At 40.0% G+C, this 18,606-nt stretch overlaps 1 long non-coding RNA gene across 1 annotated transcript in view; it reads left to right on the plus strand.

Annotated features, from left to right (window-relative positions):
- Positions 1 to 18,606, plus strand: part of LOC140916956 (uncharacterized) — a 107,969-nt gene that overhangs the window by 76,590 nt on the left and 12,773 nt on the right. The window contains exon 3 of the long non-coding RNA XR_012160694.1: positions 15,831 to 15,933. This is a non-coding gene — a long non-coding RNA (uncharacterized lncRNA). The remainder of the gene's footprint in view (positions 1 to 15,830; positions 15,934 to 18,606) is intronic.

Below are 18,606 nucleotides of genomic sequence, written 5' to 3' on the forward strand. Positions count from 1 at the left end.
TGAAGTAGTGAATTCACACAAGGCAAAGCATTAGATGGAGTGAACATCATAATTTCTATTTTAACTGTTATACTATTAAAGCGAAGTGTAAAGTTTTTGTTACACAACTTTACTAATTTAGCGTTCTTCTTTCATTAGAACCGACTATGAGATGCTAAGGTTGATACGAAGCTGACAGACTAGATTCAATCGCAAAAGGAACATCGAAAGAGAATCTTAAATTGCAGTTCTGCTTTAAAAAGTAACTGTAAAAATGACCTCAAGCGTTGGTTTCCATGTTTATTACCTGACAGACTCATGTGTCGCAAACAGTTTACAAGTAATACAATATTTTTATTCTAGCTGTCGGTCCTACAAGCTCAGCCTCAGTTTTGAAAGCCAAAGTCACATTCCCCCTACCAGGAAAAACAATTCTGTAACTGGAATTTAGTGGGCAGTTTGGTTTTTACAAAAGGATTGTTTGGTTTAGACATCTCTCAGGCATCTTAGTGTTTCTTCACACTAGTGGGTTGGACACACTCAGGGACTATTAATGCAATCCCTTTTATCTGAAAAGTAAATATTGATTTTTTTTCCCATGCACCAAAATGTTAGTCCATTCCATGGCTACAAGATTGGGATTTGAAAATTGCAAAAGATGCTAATTTTCTATTTCATATTGAAGTTGATTTCTTTTCTCCTAATAAGGTTTCTTTTAATATTTTATCTGTGTAGCCTTTAATGCATTCTGCAGTTTCTGAGTGGCTCAACTTCTGCTCCTTTTAATCCCTTAAAATTTGTCCAGGACATAGTGGTTGAGAATGGGTGATCAGCTACAATTGTGGTCATGCTTTTATTGTTCCGCATGAAATGCATGTGGCCTTGTTACCTTCAAAAATCTGTTTCCTTTCCTTTTCAAGGGCAGTGGCTCAAGATGATATATAAAAGGAACATTTTTCTGTTTAGCCACATTCACATTGCAAGTAACATGAATTGCAGTAGGATTGCTCTTAGGGATTTCTTGCATAATACATTCAGAATAATATCAGTTTTGAACCAATCTCAGACTGTCTCTAAGGTAACAATAATAGATTATAGGACAGAGCCAGGGGATACCAACAGGAGACTAGGAATCTTCCTTGCCCTCAGTTTGTTTCTTTCCCTGGACAACTCTCTCTTTTGGCAAGATCCTGAGCAGCCTTCCATGGCTGCATAAGGTCCAAAACCAGTGGAAATGCTGGGATTGTATCACCAGAGGGAAGAATTGTGAAGGGTGGTGTGAGACCAGACCTGGCCTTGTCAATGGCTCTGCACACTGCAACATCGAGAAAGGGAAGTTGTGCCTGTGGAGGGGTGGTGAGCAGGTTCATAGATAGTAAGAAGAGCTGTAGTTAGTACTGTGGGTTGGGCCTGTGAAACCTTTTTTTGATACCTCCTCAAAACCATGACTCTTCTCTAACATGATCACCTGCTTTCCAGAGCATCAGCAGTAGCATTCTAGGGAACTTCAGTGTGATGGCACCGATTAACTGATCTGACCAAGGCAGAGAGGACATTAGAACACCAGTCCCTTGCTCTCAGCCTCATGCACATGGCCTGTCGGCTATTGAACTGTACTTTCTTCTGTTCATAAACCACATTAGCTGCTCAGCAGAAGCTGGGTTAGCTGCAAGCAGAGCACAGCCTTTCATAATTGCATGCATAGTCATTGTTCAAGGGAGTGATCCCCAATCTATATATTTGGGTATACACATTTGGGTATGTTGGCTAGGCAAACCTTGTGAGCTGTTTGTCTAAATCCAAGAATACATGTATTACTAGGTTAATAGGAGTGCTGTCAAGTGATTAAAAAAGTTAATCGTGATTAATCGCGCTGTTAATAATAGAATACCATTTATATAAATATTTTTGGATGTTTCCCACACTTTCAAATATATTGGTCTCAATTACAACACAGAATACAAAGTGCACAGTGCTCACTTTATATTTTTTATTATAAATATTTGCCCTGTAAAAATAAAAGAAATAGTATTTTTCAATTCACCTAATACAAGTATTGTGGTGCAATCTCTTTATCATGAAAGTTGAACTTACAAATGTAGAGTTGTGTACAAAAAATAACTGCATTCAAAAACAAAACAATGTAAAACTTTAGAGCCTACGAGTCCACTCTGTCCTACTTCTTGTTCAGCCAATCACTAACAGAAACAAGTTTGTCTACATTTGCAGGAGATAATGCTGCCTGCTTCTTGTTGACAATGTCACCTGAAAGTGAAAACAGGCGTTTGCATGGCACTGTTGTAGCCAGCATTACAAGATATTTATGTGCCAGATGTACTAAAGATTCATTTGTCCCTTCATGCTTCAACCACCATTCCAGCGGACATGCATCCATGGTGATGATGGGTTCTGCTAGATAATGATCTGAAGCAGTGCGGACCAATGCATGTTCATTTTCATCATCTGAGTCAGATGTCACCAGCAGAAGGTTGATTTTCTGTTTTGGTCGTTCAGGTTCTGTAGTTTCAGCATTGGAGTGTTGCTTTTTTAAGACTTCTGAAAGCACGCTCCACATCCCATCCCTCTCAGATTTTGGAAGGCACTTCAGATTCTTAAATTTTGGGTCAAGTGCTGTAGCTATCTTTACAAATCTCACATTGGTATCTTTGCATTTTGTCAAATCTGCAGTGGAAGTGTTCTTAAAACAAACATGCTGGGTCATCATCTGAGACTGCTGTGACATGAAATATATGGGAGAATGCGGGTAAAACACAGAGCAGGAGACACACAATTCTTCTACAAAGAGTTCAGTCTCAAATTTAATTAACGCATTTTTTTTTCACAAGTGTCATAAGCATGTCCTCTGGAATGGTGGCCAAAGCACGAAGGGGCAAATGAATGACTAGTTATCTGGCATGTAAATATCTTGCAACGCTGGCTACAAAAATGCCATGCGAAAGCCTATTCTCTCTTTCAGGTGACATTGTAAACAAGAAGCAGGCAGCATTATCTCCTGTAAATGTAAACAAGCTTGTTTCTCTTAGCAATTGGTTGCACAAGAAGTAGGACTGAGTGGACTTGAGGGCTCTAAAGTTTTACGTTTTGTTTTTGAGTGCAGTTATGTAACAAATCTACATTTGTAAGTTGCGTTTTCACGATAAAGAGATTGCACTTTGGCATTTGTATAAGGTGAACTGAAAAATACTATTTCTCATTTTTACTGTGAAAATATTTGTAATAAAGTAACAAAGTAAGCACTGTACACTCTCTATTCTGTGTTGTAATTGAAATCAATATATTTGAAAAGTAGAAAAAATCGAAAATATTTAATTTCAATTTCTATTGTTTAACAATGCAATTAAAACTGCAATTAATCACAATTTATTTTTTAAATTGTGATTAATTTGTGAGTTAATTGTGTGAGTTAACTGCAATTAATCGACAGCCCTAGTTAAACTCCTCAACTATTAATATGAAATGAGGCATTGTGTTCCAGAGTCTCCTCAAATGGTTTTACACTTGTGTAACTCCGTTGACTTCAGTGGTGTCACCCCTGACCTTGCCTGATGACGCTGAGGAGAAGCGGGCCCCACTGTAGACAGATATATCTATGAATTACACTATATATTAATATTACTTATTTAAGTCAGGATGGAAGTTAGACTTACAAGATTATAATTCAAGATCACTCTCCTTTCCATGAGACACTATTTTAATGGAACCTTGGACATGGCCCAAAGCAAAAAGTCCTAGAAACCTCACAAGAAAGCTTCTCCTGAGATTTCCAGCTGGCTTTAAAGCCCAAAGAGATTCAGAATGTAGGAAAAGCCTCTGGTCCAAACTTTTTATGGTCCATCACTAACTGATAGATTTGTTACCAAAACATGATAAATCTTGGGTAATCAAGGATAAATTCTGTCCTTGGAGAACAGAAAATGTTAAACATAAACTGTATAGATAATCCATAAATTGCTGTCCTGATGCGAGGAAAGGAGAATGCTGTTTCTTTGCCATGAAGGCTCTCAGGATAACATATTAAATGATTTAGTGTTTCCTAATGTTATGTTTCATCTAGGCATCCTAAATAGAATAATTATGAGCTAATTATAAAGGCCTCCTGCTTCCCTTCAAAATATCCTTTTGGTATCGACTACAGTGTGTTTAGCTATCCTCAGAAAACCATAAATCATTCCTCTGCTTAAAGAAAAATTGATTGCTGTTCTAATACTTATTGAACACCTATAACAGATGTTTAAATCTCTACAAGCTTAAGATAATTAAAATAATAAATCTATACTCATTTGACAAGAACATTAGCAGGAATCAAGGGTATAAATAATCGGGTAGAGTGGGGAGACATTACTGTGCCAGATGTTATGATCATGTTTTTATGGATGGAAATATAGAACCTGATTCCATAGTCCTTACTTGGGTAAAGTGCCCATTGACAATCAAACATGACTGAGTTGAATGCGGTGCTTGTCTGAGTAATGACCAGAGGATTGGAGCGCTATAGTGTATAAAAATATATATAAAAAAATGTTAGAATTTCTGGAAGGCTCACCACTCAACCCAATGTCATGGCTCAGCACTCAGCCACATAACTTGTGTCTTAGTAGGACTCAAACATTCTTGGTAAACTTAGTATAGATTTCATTGGACGTAGGATATATGTCAGATCTTTCATTTTCAGTTTACCAATTTTTACCAACATTTTCCCATGTTTTAGAAAAGCTGTTACTTGTTGGTTACTGATTTTTCCCTGAATTTTGGGCCGCTCAAGTACCTGAAAATATTGTGTTAAGAACATCCAATACATCACATTAGGTAGATGTGTTTTTCTTAATAAATTCGTCTAAATGTAAATGTGAGGCTGTCAAAAGTAAGGTCCTATATTGGAAGACACACACATGCATGCACGTGAATGTGTATGTACTGTTAATATACCATTCATGAAATAAACTAAAACATGGGACAGCTTGCTCTTTCAATATGCTCACTTCTCTATTAGTTGCTTTTTTTCCTGTCCTCCTATTTCCCAGTGTTAATCCAGAAAACTGTAGGTAGTTTTTTGCACCAATTTTTCACCTGTTTTTAATTTTTTGTAATATATTCTGATAAATTCTTGGGAAATTGTAAATAAAATTAAAAACTGAAAATGAAGGGCTTTGAATATCAGTCAATTGGCACCCAACAATTAGTATAGATTTCAATGGACATAAGGTATAGATCATTTGGAGCAGGACAAATGAGTCTAGATTTCAGTGAAGCAAATCAAAGCTTTGCCTGAATAAGGGCTATAGAAACAGTCTTTATTAGTGGTGTGATGGGATCTATGGGTACAACCTGGAACTGTGGGACCACTGTGCCTCCTTAAACCTCTAGGTTGGGTTGTCTCCATCAAAGCTATGCTAGGGACAAGCAGCGAATCCCTCCAGGCTCTGATCACTCAGTCATATGCATGTGGAATTACACTCCCAGCTAAATTGCTTGAATAGTCCCTGAGCCACTCGTAAATTATACAGAGAAAGGCACCAGCAGATCACCCCAGCTCCCAGCCTTGCACCCTTGAAATATACTGTCTCATACTGCTCAAGGTTCCCTTGGACAGTGCAAGCTCATTAATAAGTTCACCTCTCTGACAAAAGGGTAGTGGATGTGCAATAACCCTTTTGTTAACCTGAGCTGAGATTTCCCCAAGCACTTCAACCAAAACCAGACTGTTTGTAGTTAATCTGTTTTATATTTTACCTAAGAAAGATTTAAGTGATTATAAATAGCAGGCATAGAGATCAAAGTTGGTTACCTAGGAAATAAAAATAAAAACAGTTTAAATTCTAACAGACTAAGCGAGATTTGCATCAGTCTCTCACCCTACTAGATGTTACAAGCAGCTTACAGTTCTCAATACTCAGACTAAACTCTCTTTCGGCTTGGGACCAATCTCCCTAATTCAAAGTCTTTGTCTTCCAGACAATCTTCCAGGTGTTGAGATTTGGGGAAGAGGCCAAGATTGTCCCTCTTTTAAACCTTCTTCCAGCTGCGAGAGAGATCCTTGTTGTGATGTGGGGTCAGGCAGTCCTCCTTACGTATATGCCTTCTCTGAGAAGCCTCAGAGATAGTGGATTCTTCTTGATGAGCCATTAACTCCTGTCTGGCCGCTGCTTGTTGCTTCTTTGTCCCTACGGAAAGGCCAGCTATGGGAGTCTCCCAATGTATTTCACTAGCCCATATAACAATATGTCTTAACTTCACATACAACAAAAATACATACAATTCAACAGGATATCAAGATGCAACAGATCAATATGTTTGAGAACACAGTCAACATCGTTACTGAATTTTTTCACTTTTTGGAAACCTGGGAATGGCACACAACATCCAAAACTCAAGCCACATCTGACCAATACCAATGTAAAACAGGCTGCCAAAATATCTTTGAAAGAGATTCTATATATTTACTTCCCTGCATCCTCTACAGAGTCTTTACGTTTTGAAAAGAAGCAATTAACATATCTGAATAACTTTAAAGATGTCATTTTTGTTGTAAGGAGGAAGGGGGTTGGTAAATAGCAGACTTTAGTCATTTAATTTAAAGAATATAAAGATGCACTGAAATGAAGCTCCTGTGGGGAAGTTTTAAGTAGCTCACTGGAATGAGCAACCGGAACTCCAGAGCCAGACTTTATTCCATCCTTTTATTAACTACTTTCCTGTCTGCTCAGAGCCGTAGATTTGCCTGTTTAAAACCTACAAGGTTGAGTGTCTCCTAACTATTCTGATGAATGCCTGGGAATGAATCAACAACCATGCTGAAGCTAACAAATGAGCGAGTTATGTTCAGGGTGCGTTTCCTCCAACTGTAGCCATCAGTCCTTTCAGATGGATTTTAAGGGCCTGGAAATCTTGATTTCATCAGTAATATTTTGTCACAATAATTGGACAGAAAATAAAACGAGTTCATAACACCAATGTTTGCTTTCATCTTATCACAATATTTTATTATGGTAAACTGTGATTATTGTCCTGATTTTAGAGTAATCTAATATTACAATGCTTTCTCTGTCATTTCTAACACGGTGTGCCCCTTCTCTTTCTGCCAGCTATGTAGGGTCATTTGAAAGGTAAAGCCATTAGAAGGAGAGAAAGCCCATAGCACAGCAATGAAAAATAATTTTTAGCTTCTTTTTCTTGTTTAATTTCTACTGCACTTTCTCTCCTGCTTGAGCAGTGACACTGACTTGCTAATAAGACGTTGCATTGATAAATGTTAGCCAATTATGTTCAGGCTTTTAATACATGAAGCACAGATTCTGGAGCACTAGATAGGTCAAGGTACCAGCTTATCTGTGGATTTGTGTGGGTAGTAGTTACTCAGTGATTCTGGCTCAGGTCTGATGATATGTTCTGTGCTGTCTCTGTGTTATCCTGTTGAAGTTTTGCTTTACTGTGCTATTTGTACTTTAGGTTCTCTATTTGTATTGTAATTTTTTCCTTTCCATAACACAATGCAATTCTGCACCTTTGTTAGCAAAAGAAATCTACCAGCACTTCATTTACTAGATTTTTCTTCCAGGGGAACCCCTGCCCCCACTTTTTTTCTTGTCAAGGGAATCCAGCTGATGTGTTCCTGCATGGATAATTATAACTTACCTGTCAGAAAAATGTTATAGAAATTTTCCTTTTGGGAAAATGGAATAGATTTTTTTTTTCCTGACAGGCAAATATTATACAGAGGGTCTTCTCTAGACAATACAGCTGAAATAGTCTTTGTAAGATAACCTGACATAAATGCTTCTGTTAGGCTGATTTCTCTGTCAGTAGAAGGCTGAGAATATGTTCCTCTGAGGAGAATGTAGAGGGAAAATATTCTTCCGGTGCCTGGTTCTGTGAGGATAATACAACTGAAAAACACTGAAGTGTTTTGTATTTTAAATGCATTAGAGCTCCATTTCAGCAAAGCGCTTAAGAACATGCCTCAATTCACTATGGAACAGGAATAGACGGCTGAATGCATCCGATGAAGGGAGCTGTAGCTCACGAAAGCTTATGCTCAAATATATTTGTTCGTCTCTAAAGTGCCACAAATCCTCCTTTTCTTTTTGACCTAGAACTGTACAGTAGATCTGGATAGTATCTAGAGCTCAGCTAACCAGCCTGTCAAACATAGATGTAACCATTCACAGGAGAACTGGAAGGTTTACTAGTCAAGTGGTAACCTGCCACATGAGCCATTGTTTATCTGGCATGAGCACTGTCTTGTTTCTGGACCAGTTACTTAACCAAATAAGCATCTTTTCTGCTGGCCCAGCTTTGGTGTGACCAGTAGCTGATACTTGAGGAGAGCATGACCACTCTGCCCTCCATCCTCTAAAATGCACGTGGCTCATTTGGCAACATACAGTCCTATGTCCCTGTGGTTAGGAAGAGTATTTTGAGGATAACTGCAAGCAATGGAATATCAGTCTAGTTGTTTGTTCTGTGATACTTGTACATAAATAAAATATTTTGAGGTAGGGAGCTATTACCTGTCTTTCTCTATAAACATTAACAGGTGCCCAATTGGTTGCTTAGTCTAATGCACTTACACACTTTTGCAGGAATGATCAGTACAGCGGCCAAGCAAATAGACATGTCCCAGCGCAACGTGTCTGCATGCTGGCGGTGGAGTGCTACGACTGTGTTGAGAGTAGTTTTTCAAGCCTGGTTCTGATTAACTCAGCAGATGTATGTTTGACACTTTTTATTTTTGTACCCTTCATTATTTAATGGACCTGGGGCTAGGGGCCTGGGGAGAGGATATTTCCCTTGCTTTGGAATCCAGGATTTCCTGGTTCCGAGTTAGACAGAAACTGATCTCCTCTCTCCATCAACACTCACCTATCAACAAGATAACTTAATTAAAGTTTGGTGCAATTAGGAGTTGGCCCTTAATTGTTGTCTCAGAAGAACATAAGAATGGCCATACTGGGTCAGACCAAAGGTCCATCCAGCCCAGTATCCTGTCTACTGACAGGGGCCAATGCCAGGTACCTCAGAGGGAGTGAACCTAACAGGTAATGATCAAGTGATCTCTCTCCTGCCATCCATCTCTACCCTCTGACAAACAGAGGCTAGGGACACCATTCCTTACCCATCCTGGCTAATAGTCATTAATGGACTTAACCGCCATGAATTTATCCAGTTCGCTTTTAAATCCTGTTATAGTCCTAGCCTTCACAACCTCCTCAGGCAAGGAGTTCACAGGTTGACAGCGTGCTGAGTGAAGAAGAACTTCCTTTTATTTGTTTTAAACCTGCTGCCCATTAATTTCATTTGGTGGCCCCTAGTTCTTATAGGAACAAGTAAATAACTTTCCCTTATTCACTTTCTCCACACCACTCATGATTTTATATACCTCCATCATATCCGCCCTTAGTCTCTTTTCCAGCTGAAAAGTCCTAGCCTCTTTAACCTTTTCTCATATGGGACCTGTTCCAAACCTCTAATCATTTTAGTTGCCCTTCTCTGAACCTTTTCTAATGCCAGTATATCTCTTTTGAGATGAGGGGACCACATCTGTACGCAGTATTCAAGATGTGGGCGTACCATGGATTTATATAAGGGCAATAAGATATTCTCCGTCTTATTCTCTATCCCTTTTTTAATGATTCCTAACATCCTGTTTGCTTTTTTGACTGCTGCTGCACACTGCATGGACGTCCAGAGAACTATCCACGATGACTCCAAGATCTTTTTCCTGATTAGTTGTAGCTAAATTAGCCCCCATCCTATTGTGTATATGTAGTTGGGGCTATTTTTTCCAATGTGCATCACTTTACATTCATCCACATTAAATTTCATTTAATGAAATTTCACTATCTTGAGCAGTTTAGTATCATCTGCAAACTTTGCCACCTCACTGTTTACCCCTTTCTGCAGATCATTTATGAATAGGTTGAATAGGATTGGTCCTAGGGCTGACCCTTGGGGAACACCACTAGTTACCCCTCTCCATTCTGAACATTTACCATTTATTCCTACCCTTTGTTCCCTGTCTTTTAACCAGTTCTCAATCCATGAAAAGATCTTCCCTCTTATCTCATGATGACTTAGTTTACGTAAGAGCCTTTGGTGAGGGACCTTATCAAAGGCTTTCTGGACATCTAAGTACACTATGTCCACTGGATCTCCCTTGTCCACATGTTTGTTGACCCCCTCAAAGAACTATAATAGATTAGTAAGACATGATCTCCCTTTACAGAAGCCATGTTGACTTTTGCGCAACAATTTGTTAGTCTATGTGTCTGACAATTTTATTCTTTACTCTTGTTTCAACTAATTTGCCTGGTACTGATGTTAGACTTACCAGTCTGTAATTGCCAGGGTCACCTCTAGAGCCCTTCTTAAATATTGACGTTACATTAGCTATCTTCCAGTCATTGGGTACAGTAGCTGATTTAAAGGACAGGTTACAAACCATAGTTAATAGTTCTGCAATTTCACATTTGAGTTCTTTCAGAACTCTTGGGTGAATGCCATCTGGTCCCGGTGACTTGTTACTGTTAACTTTCTCAAATCATTCCCAAAACCTCCTCTAGTGACATTTCAATCTGTGACAATTTCTCAGATTTGTCACCTACAAAACACAGCTCAGGTTTGGTAATCTCTCTAACATCCTCAGCCGTGAAGACTGAAGCAAAGAATTCATTTAGTTTCTCTGCAATGACTTTATTGTCTTTCAGTTCTCCTTTTGTATCTCGATCGTCCAGGGGCCCCACTGATTGCTTAGCAGGCTTCCTGGTTCTGGTTTACTCGGAAAACATTTTGTTATTACCTTTTGAGTTTTTGGCTAGCTGTCCTTCAAATTCCTTTTTTGCTTTTCTTATTACATTTTTACATTCAATTTGGCAGTGTTTATGCTCCTTTCTATTTACCTCACTAGGATTTGACTTCCACTTTTTAAAAGATGCCTTTTTATCTCTCACTGCTTCTTTTACATGGTTAAGCCACGGTGGCTCTTTTTTAGTTTTTACTGTGTTTTTTAATTTGGGATATACAGTTAACTTGAGCCTCTATTATGGTGTCTTTGAAGTGTCCATGCAGCTTGCAGGGATTTCACTCTAGTCACTGTACCTTTTAATTTCTGTTTAACTAACCTCCTCATTTTTGTTTAGTTCCCCTTTCTGAAATTAAATGCCACAGTGTTGGACTGAAGTGTTCTTCCCACCACAGGAATGTCTCAACGAATGCACTGCTAATGCAGCGTGTATATGGTCCAGAAATCCAAGGGTACTCAAAATTATCACGTTCACCCCTTCTGATTACTGTTGCGCGAAGATTTGTCTCATGCCTTTGGTATATGGGAGAGAGTGAAACATCTCTCAGAGAAGAGGCGGCTGTATTTTAGGAATCTGTGGCTCTACTGGATCCCCTTTCCAGTCCTAACCTCTCCGCCATCAAAGAACCGATGCGTGCTGTTGACCTGCAGATGGACTGACAGTGGCAGCACGCAGAAGATGTTTAGTTGAAACACTGGCATAGCCAGGAAACCAAACCCCAGCAACAAGGATTTCGGGAATCGTCATCGGTTGTACAGAGAGATAGTTTGATGTTGTCCCTCTTGAAGGGGCAAAGATTGTTCTGCACCTCTTGGCAGCAGTTTTCCTTGGAAGCGTTGTCCTTCCTGATAAAGTTGGCCTTCTCCCATATACACGTGTAACAGTAATAATGTAGTAAATTATCCACTGGTAACCCATGGAGCCAGCTATACATCACCCAAACCAGAAAATATCATAACTATTATTTACACTGCACAGTGGCCTGCATAATGCAAATTTTTGGAATAAAGAATTTCATAGTATTTCAGCTCATTGCAGCAGACTCAAATATTTATCTCTGTTTAAGAGCGCTGTTGAAGGACCTTTGCCAGCTCAGAGCTTTAAACTTGCTGGACTATGTGATTTTTATCAAATCATAAAAGGAGGGGTGAAATTAAATATCACAACTGGAATTATTACAATGATCAATTAGGTTACATAATCCCAGTTACTATGACTTTAAGAAATGTTTTATCTTCAAAGTGGTGGGAGTAATAACTCATGGAACGTCCCAGTATTTCTGAGTTATATAAGTATTGCTCACCTTATTTTGAAGATGGAGAAACTGAGATGAAGATACTGTAGGTGACTTGCCCCAGGTCACAGAGGCTTTCAGTGGCAGAATGAGGATCTCAAGAGGTCCTGAGGTCCTCCCAGACATGTGGTTAGCCTACTACTCCATGCTCCTTTTTAAAATTTTTATTCCAGTAGCACCTAGGAGTCCCAGTCAGGATTAAGGTCTAATTATGTAAGGTGGTCTGCAAGCATGTGAAGATATACTCCTTGCCTCAGAACTTTCCTTATAAGACTCCAGACTCCATTCTTTTCTCACTAACCCCTACCTCTGGAGCTGGTTCCTGAGGCACACTCTGTGTAACATGGTGACTTCAAAGATGACACACTTGGGGTGGAACTGGAGGTGCATTTTATCCCATCTGCCGGGTACCCAGGGGGTTTAAAAATATCTGCTTTTTGCTGTTAATCACTATGGGCTAGATCCACAAAGCGTTGATTATGACCATTTATATCATTGATATTGCCACTGCTATACAATTGCAACAAATCTTGTACAAAGTCAGCCATGTAAGGTGTCAATGGAAAAGTTATGATTTGCCAAAGTGTGATTATCCTGTTTATATGCATGTATCATTTTTTGTATCTGAAATTATGAATGTTGGCTATGTATTGGCATCATACAGATGTGTTGTATTCCTGGGTAACACCCACCAGGTAAAATTTAGATTAAAGCCAGACAGCCCAAGGACACTTACTCTGACAATGGGCGATAGAACAAACTCATTCTTCCCACATTGCTCTTCCTGTGGACACCTCAGCAAGAATATGGGCAATGGCTACCCCCTGAGAGTCATCAAGCCATGTCAGAATGTGTGATACTCATGTGACCTTGGACTCCATCTAAGGCCAGTAACTTTCCACAAACAGGGAGAATAACTTTCCAGGCATGTGGCAGAGGATATAAAAGACCCCTGAGATCTCCATTTTGCCTCTTTTCTGCCCTGATTCTCTGGACTGTGGATTTACAACTAAAAGGAGCATTTTGAACTATAGCCTGAGAACCTTCCAATCTTTTGGAAGTTACCAGAGAGACTTTACAAGTCAGCAGTGTATTCCATCACTGCTACAAACCTTATACAAAGACTTTGCAATCATTTCTAGGTATATGATCTATTAACCATTATTAACTTGCTTCTTTTCATATTAAACCTTTAGTTTTAGTTACCAAAGGCTTGGCATCAGTGCGATTATTGGGTAAGATCTGAGTTCTATATTGACCTGGCTAGGTGTCTGATCTCTTGGGATTAGAAGAACCCTGTATTTGATGAAACTGGTTTTCAGTAACCACTCATCTTAGAGTTCAGTGTCTGGATGGTGAGACCAGGACTGGAATGCCTAAGGAGACTTCCTGTTAACCAGTGTGGTGAGACAGAAGTTTACTTTTGTTACTGGTCTGGTATATCTAATGATAGAATAACCACCAGTTTGGGGTAATTCTTCCCTACTTCTCAGCAGTCTGTCCTGAATTTGGCATTCTCGGCACCCACCAAGACATGGTGACAGGGACTCAGGCATTGCAAGATTGGGTCTAACTTTTAGGCATCCTGCCACCTACTGGTACCCTCTCCCCCAGGTTAGGCGCCCAGACTTCCTACACAATGTATGGAGAGAGGTGCCTAAGAATGGGATTCACAAAGGTCAGCATGCTGAGGAGCCAGTAGGAAATTAGGTGCCTAATGGGAAGCATCTTCCTCCCCTTGGGATTCACAGCCATGAATCTTTTCCTGGACTTGGGTGTCTAAACCAAGTCAACCTTTTCTCACAAAAAACCTGAGGAGGTGCACCTCTCTCCACTCCTGTTCTTCTTCCTGGCAGCCCAGTGGTTAGAGCCTTTACCTAAAGTGTGGGAGACCCAGGTTCAAATCTCTTCGCTACGTGGTGTGGAACAGGGATTTGGACCCAGATCTCCCACCTCTCCAGAGGGTGTCCAAGTCACTGGGCTATAGGCTGTTTTGGGGTTCTGCTCAATCTCTTCCATTTAAGCTTATTAATTTTTGTATAAATCTTGGGACAAGAGAGCCGTGAGAGTGACTCTCTAGCCTGGCTGATTGGGCACTCATGTTGGAGGAGGGAGAGCTGGGGTTCCATCCCAGAGCCAATGAATATTTAATTACTTTAAATGTGAAGTGCGTTTCTGATCGGTGATTGTAGAATAGACATTTCCATAGGATGTGGTAATGCAAGTAAGACGTTCTTTCTAATTGCTTTCTAATTGATGCAGCGTCAATAAATCAGCAAAGCTCCACGGAAGGTCATTGGAGCTATGCTAACTTACTCCTGTGAGGGGCTGCTCCTCCATCTTGCATCTAAGAGCCAAGCTGGGTTGTGTCTGGAGTTGGCTGAAATTTTCTGATATAATATTTGACATTTTTTGAGTCAAAACATTAATTTTCAATGGGAAAAACCCTGAAAAATGGTGACAACCAAAAAATTCCATGACTTAAAAAAACAAAAAAAAACCCCTCACATATTCAAAAAAATTCCTGTGATCTTTTTTAAAACCAGGTCTAGTTATTTCCTTCCAATACATCACCTGTGAGAGAAGTTCTGCAGGACATAGTAAGACCCCAGTTACCTCCATGCTAAGCACACTATATTCAAGTGAAACTCAAGTGCATTGAGATCTACTGATAAATAAGTGCCGTATAAGGGTTAGGTTTTATTTATTATTACCTGTGCAATGTCATTGCTGCCCATGAGTTTCCACAGGTGTAATTCATTGGAACTCAGTAACCACTTATGCCAATGCTGCACAAGGGAAAACAAAGTCCAGCTCACTCTCTGAGCTATATTGTTTCTGCAATGCCGTCAGGAGTAAAAATCGGTAAAATTATTATTATTAATCACTGAAGTCAGTAGATTGGACTCTGAATAAGCACAAGAGCTGATTTGCTGGGCAAGGCGTTGATCTACAATGTGATGCATGTGGGTGGCGCTCCTGTGCCCCTCTGCAGGCATAGGGATCTCTGTTGCAGGATCAGGACCTAAGAAGGTGCCATTTTCATAAAGTCACTTTCCAGAGCAGAACTTGCAAGTTGAATAAAAAACATAAGAAACTCGTATTTTAGAACTATGCTCTGAACTGGTCTTCAGGATTCCCTATTCCTTTTCATCAGTAGACGGCAGCAATTTTCCTAGTCTTTCTCTGATAAGATCAGCACATTGATTACAGAAATCTATTTATTTTAAAAGCTAAACATTTCAATTGCTCTTGTCGATGAGCATTGTTATTGCCTGTTAACTAAAATGCAGATCCGGTACTACTCCTGTGATTAGCATAGGCAGTACACTAAGCAGGGGGTTAGTCAAATGTGCAGGGACAGCTGAGACAGGAGTGTGACAGATCTGGCAATTTCCTGCAATATCCTTGGAAGACCTTATTTATTAAGTGTATGTATTAGTGCGGGCAGGGATAGTGTGTAACCTCTCAAGGGGGTACATGTGACAGTGCAACCCTATGCAATCGCTTTGGGGTCCATTGTTTTTAAATGAATGGTTTATATGTGATTGTGCTCTACTCCATGGGGGAGGGCTAGCACAGGTCCTCCAGGAACTGACAACATTGGGTGGTGGTTAAGAAAACTCAGCCAAGTTGTAAACCCTCCCAGGGATGATTACATATACTAGTGTCTCCAGAGACCAACAGACAAAGGATTTTGGATAAATAGCCTGACTCAGGCCTTTTTTCTGATCCAGCAAACAGCCAGGACTTTGTGTCCCAGAAGGGGCCTCAATGCTTGCCAAAGGGTTGGAAGGACTTGACTGGCTAGAGCTCCATGAGACTGATGGGTGACCTCTGGTAAGTTTTTTTTGTTTTGCTTTGTTTTGTTTTTTTTTAGCCTGTGTATGGGTTCTTTTGTTTTTAATGTTCTCTCTCTAATGCTTTTACCTTAAGAATAAATGGGCTTGCTTAGAAATAGCTGTGTGGTAACTTGTAACTCTGGGCAACTACACAGTTTGTAGCCTTTGTAGAGAAAGCAGAGCACAGACACTGGCCTGTTTAGTCAGTCCGGCTTGCTGGGCATATCCCACTGTTAGGCAGGGAGCTGTGCAGCCATGAAAACCCCTGGTTAGAAGGGAGCGGCATACGGGTCTCTGCCTAAGAGAGGTGATGGGAGCCTAAAGGTGGGTGCCCTGGGTGGACAATGGATGGGGAATACAGGGGCAGTTACCCTAAACTGTGACAAGGAGTATGAAACTGCTTATCTGTTTCATGTCTAAACATCTCCACTACTGTCAAATACTTTCACTAGTACAGCCTGAAGGCCCAGTCCTCCACATCGGCTTTGATTGCAGAGAGAGCTGCCTTGAAGGAACAGCTGAGAATTGCCGACAACATAGGGGAGTCCTTGGGTGTTGCAAAGCCAATTTAGCTGGTTCTGTGCTAGCTACCCTGCCCTGCCCCTTTCAGCATAGGAGGGGTGCACACAACACCTTCACATCCCAAACGGTGCAGCAGTTTAATTCCAAGTAGCCTGGAGTCTGCTCTAAATTAGCCTGGATGCCATTGTGGCTATATGGTTGCTGAAGATTTGTAGAGTGCAATGGGATAGAGCTAATAGTCTAGCCTTCAGCCAGGATTGTCCCAAGAAGGAAGTGGTATGGTCCTTTGTGCTTACTCTTGTAAATGAGGCTAGAAGGATTCCCCCAGCCCACCAAACACACATGATGAGAATAGCTGAACGGAGGGGCCAGACAGACTGAAACTCAGTTCAGTCCAGAGGTAAAAGTGCTAAGTTTAGAAGAGACTGGAAATGATCCAGCTCAGAAGCAATTCATTTGTACATATTACTTGAGGCTGCTTTTTCTCATATGCACTGGAAATGTATTTCCAGGAGACAGTCATTAAGAGACTCCTTTTTAAATGAAATTTCTGTGTTCAGTACAAAGGTTTGCAAACAGGAGATTGAAAGCAAGGGAAATAAATCAGGCAAAGCTACTTAATGAATCTAAAATATAATGGCTCCTGTGATATGAGCATAGAAATAATGATGTTGAAATTAGGGCAGCTTCATGAACTTCAAATGAATAACCAATCTCCAGTGAACAGAGGGAAAACTGATTTTAATTACTATTTTAAACTAACATTTTGGTGTGATAAATGTTTTATGCTTTTGCTATAATATGGAATTAGCTGCTTTCCCTCCCTTTAGTCTTTGGCACCGGCTTTGCCTGCTATCACACACTCCATCAGCTATCTCAGTCTTCAGTCTTGTAAAATTATTTCTAAAAGCTGCAGCCAATTTTTAAAGTTTATGGTCCATTTCATAATGGCTTGTAAATTAGCCCTTGCTTCTTTTTAATGATGCGTCCCAGAGGCTTGAATGTACCACCCTGAGATGTATATGCAAGGCCAAAAATTGGACAACTTTATAAGAGGATGATTGTTTTAAAGCCTATTTAGGTCTTTTCCCCCCTTAAATGTTGCACAGATTATGAACAGTAGCCTTCCAGTCCATTTCTGGTAGTGCATTAAGAGCCTGTACATCTAGTGCAGATTTATTAATATCCCGTCAGCATAATGCAGACCAAAAGGACTCTGAGCTGCACTAAATCAGAGTGAGACTTAGAAGGAGAAAAAGAGGGCCCCCAGAATGATCTAGACAACAGTCAACAATTCCTAGTTAATTTATTAATTAATATTTATTATTATTATTATTATTATTATCATCCCTTAATTGGAAAATAAAATCCAGGGCTGTACATATCTTGTGCTGAAAGCAGACTTTTACCTAGCTTGTCTCACTGATCCAGCTACCAGTCCTGCAGCAGGTTTACTCATCACTTTATATTTTGTTAATTTATCTTTTAATACCCCTTTGAGCATGAGGTGAGGTCACTGCAATCAAGCTCTATTAGTGACCTTTCATTTCAGCAGCTTTGCCAGCTTCTGTGCTAGCCAAAGAGTAACTTTCCCAGCAGCTTGAAGGTAAGCTTTTAACAACTCCTTCAAGTACTCCATTGGGAGCCTAGTAATCTTGTATTTGTGCTTCCCTTGGGGACCCAGCCTCCTAGGTATGCACCATGAGCTCCACTTTCTGGGATTGGATTAGTTCATTCACTGCTAAAGCCTTTTTTTTTTTTCTTCCAAGGTGCACAGTTGAACTCCCCCTCCAGTGAAGCCCCATGGGCATATTGAACATTCTAGGAACAAAAAGCACGATAAAGGTTCTGGGTAAAATGTTTAAAAATGCCTAAGTGAATGAAAAGGGTAAGACCTTCACTTTTTGAAAATGGGATTTAGGCCCCTAATTCGCTTAATTACTTTTGAAAAGGTCATCCATTGGCTACAGCCTCAAGTTGGTTACTCAAGTTTTCCTCATATAGGACGATGATCAGTTCTTGGTGTGTTCCCCTAATGTCTGCATCAGAGTGATTTCTGTCACTGGAATATTTTAGTCTCTTAAAAAGACTGATAAATGATAGCACAGGGGTCTGTGTTCTCTCAGTGACTTCCACAGCAAATCTGCTG

Source organism: Lepidochelys kempii, chromosome 9 (genome assembly GCF_965140265.1).
Source record: "Lepidochelys kempii isolate rLepKem1 chromosome 9, rLepKem1.hap2, whole genome shotgun sequence".
Lineage (NCBI taxonomy): Eukaryota > Metazoa > Chordata > Testudines > Cheloniidae > Lepidochelys > Lepidochelys kempii.